This window comes from Frankliniella occidentalis, unplaced genomic scaffold (genome assembly GCF_000697945.3).
Source record: "Frankliniella occidentalis isolate FOCC.00 unplaced genomic scaffold, Focc_3.1 Scaffold206, whole genome shotgun sequence".
Taxonomy (NCBI): Eukaryota; Metazoa; Arthropoda; class Insecta; order Thysanoptera; family Thripidae; genus Frankliniella; species Frankliniella occidentalis.
In genome coordinates, this window is record NW_026267332.1 from 417,030 (window position 1) to 420,308 (window position 3,279).

The following is a 3,279-nucleotide window of genomic DNA, read 5'->3' on the forward strand; positions in this document are numbered from 1 at the left end:
TTGTCTGATGAAATTTGAGAAATTTGAGTTTGCATCCACGCGTTTCCATGGAAATGACGAGCTGAGCAGCAGGCCGAGTCGAGCCAGGTAAATTTCGGCCAATCACAAATTTGCGCGGGAAAGTTCGACCAATGGAATCGATCGCCTGTTGCTTTGTACAACCCTACCCAAAAACGATTTGGCGGATTTGGCCCTGGCGTCGATTCGGTGGTCGCGTTTAAATAATACTGTCGTGCCGCCGTGTATAAAGATACAACACAGACGCCGTTTTGAACGCGGCCGCTGAGCGCCAGCCATGGCTTTGATTGTTGGCTGGGACGGTAGTTCCGCCTTTTAATAATTTCGTTTGAAAAGGGGCGGAAAGTATACTGATGCAGCCAACCTATAACTGAAAATATATATTATGTTTTTACCTTATTTAAGATTATAAGGGTCAACATACAATATAGAACACGTCTAAATGTGTACGTGTTTTTAATACGTGAAACACTTATCAGTGATCTCTTATCTGACGCTGTGTTAGTAATATTTTTTAAAAGTTCGCGGTTCTTGTCGTGAATGTAATGGCGGTGTTCATTTGAGCAAGCTAGCTTGGCGAACGATCAGCATACTAAACTTAGAAATATTTCTAATAGACAAATTGGTTAGAATTTTCAGTGCATAGGAAATTAACCACTGTAAGTAAATATGAAGATTTTTAGTAGATCATTTAATGAATCTAATCAACATCAGTATCTAATGTAATGAATCGTTGTAGCATTATTATTCCATTGCTAACATTAAAATCTAAGGGGGCCGTTAACGCGTTAGCGTTAGAATTTTTCTTCTTTCTCCATTTTTTATAAAGGTACAGCCACTTCTGTAATACAGATTTTAAAGAAATTTTAACGAAAAATCAATCAAAAAATGAGATTTTATTTGACTATCACCTCATTGAAATCCTTCTGGCCAATTTTGAGAAAATTAAAGTTAAACATCAAAATTATCACGAAAATCAGCAAAATGCTGCCAAGCCAACAATGGTTCGCACTTCTATTATTCTTTCTGTCGATCCCTGTGGCTTAAATTTTCACTTAACAGCAAAACGCATGAGACAAAAATTCAAGACCGAAAATTAAGCTTCCGAACGATGTGTTCAAAAGTTTCCTACGACTTTCCAGTCGAGAGCGACACCAAGCTAAATGATGTGCGACATTCCCGCTTATTTTTCGCGTCTTATCTTTAATTTCTAGTGCAGTTGGTGTTAATTTGAACAGGGTAATGTAAGCGAACCGATTGTGCACTGTTCCTTACGCTACCGAATAAGCTTTTATTCGATGCCATAAGATATTCCAATCACAACTTCTAACGGTTTAAAATCAAAGCTGCACAGTTTGTTTAGAAAATGGGCGTGGCTACGAGAATCCTGGGTAGAAAGGAGGCGTAGCTTCTAACAATGGTACCAACCTTTGCAAACGAACTCGCTTCATGTTTTTGGATAAATTGAGTGATGTACTCTCCTCACGTTTGTGTTCAACCCATGTCTAATAACCCCTTCTCAGTGTTTTCGTCTGCACTTCAGAGGTGGTTAAATGACATGTGCTTGGATAATTCACTGGTAATCGTGTCAATGAACGTATGTCCAAAAAAAATCAACTTTTTTATTTAAAGGTATTTTGACACGAAAACTATATATTCTGAAAATGGACCGACATCCAATCGACTCGATTTTTTTGGACATACGTTCGTTCTAGAAAGGATAGCTTAAATGGAGTACGTACTGCAGCGCCCGTGACCCCCCTCCTCAGAGTGCTTGGCACGCTCTGCAGGCTCTACTATTGGGCCGATTCCAGAAAATTTGGTATCGACGGACTCGGAAAGGTGTGAGGATGGGCTAGTTGACGACAGAATTGAACAAAACTGACCGGGGTGGGGCGTAGAGGGGCCTAAATGATCGGCGCCGACGCTGTCCGCATCCGCTGCAGGAGCTGGCTACCTGCGCGGCGGGGCCGCCGGGTCGGGCGGGCGGGCGAAAGCCGGCCGGGCAGGAGGGGAGCGAGGCGCTTCCCGGAACCGGCCGGCTAGGGCCGGCTAGTGTGATTTTGGGCGGGTCCAAATTTTGTCCGTCCGAGCTCAAATATTGAACAGCTTCTTACGGAAATGGACAGAGGACTTCAAAACGTTTCAAACGATTCCAAACGCCACCCCAATATTCAAATTTTGGGTGTTATCCACGTACTACCGTGACTAGACCCAAAAACCCAAAATTTGAATATTGGGGAGGCGTTTGGAATCGTTTGAAACGTCTTGAAGTCCTCAGTCCATTTCCGTAAGAAGCTGTTCAATATTTGAGCTCGGACGGACAAAATTTGGACCCGCCCAAAATCACACTAGCCGGCCCTAGCCGGCCTGTTCCGGGAAGCGCCTCGCTCCCCTCCTGCCCGGCCGGCTCTCGCCCGCCCGCCCGACCCGGCGGCCCCGCCGCGCAGGTAGCCAGCTCCTGCAGCGGATGCGGACAGCGTCGGTGCCGATCATTTAGGCCCCTCTACGCCCCACCCCGGTGAGTTTTGTTCAATTCTGTCGTCAACTAGCCCATCCTCACACCTTTCCGAGTCCGTCGATACCAAATTTTCTGTAATCGGCCCAATAGTAGAGCCTGCAGAGCGTGCCAAGCACTCTGAGGAGGGGGGTCACGGGCGCTGCAGTACGTACTCCATTTAAGCTATCCTTTCTAGGTTCGTTGACACGATTACCAGTGAATTGTAACTACGAGTAGAAGTTGCCACTGCCGGGGAATGCCCACTAAGTAGTTTTTATAAGGCGCTTGCCTTGCTGTTTGTTTTGTTATTGTGGTGACTTCACAACGAAGAGCCACAACACTAACCATCCAGTTTTGACGACTTCCCTCTCTAGTAATTTTCAACGCTCAATCTATTGATGTGATTAATTGAATGATTATGTCTTCGTGTGCATACGATTGTACTGGTTCCGTCCCTTGGAGATCAAAAACATTAACAAAAAGGAACAAGCTGGGCCCGCTCTTCCGCCAAACCAAGTTGCCAGCTCCGCTTCGCTCCACCGGCAACTCGGTTCGGCAGGGAGCGGGCCCAGCTTGGCCTGCCGGCGGCGTTTGGGACGGGCATTCGGTCCGTCCCTTCTGAATTAATATGGTGTAATACATCTTCTATCCGAAAACGGGCCTTCGGCCCGTTTGAGTGACGGCTCGCTTCGAACCATCTTTTTGCCAGGTACCTTTTCTGTCTACTTCGTAAGTAAAACTCAACAAACGAAGTATTCTTT

General features: G+C 45.6%; 1 protein-coding gene across 8 annotated transcripts in view; it reads right to left on the reverse strand.

Moving 5' to 3' along the window:
• LOC113214744 (uncharacterized) overlaps positions 1 to 3,279 on the reverse strand; it is a 34,481-nt gene that overhangs the window by 29,316 nt on the left and 1,886 nt on the right. The window lies entirely within an intron of this gene.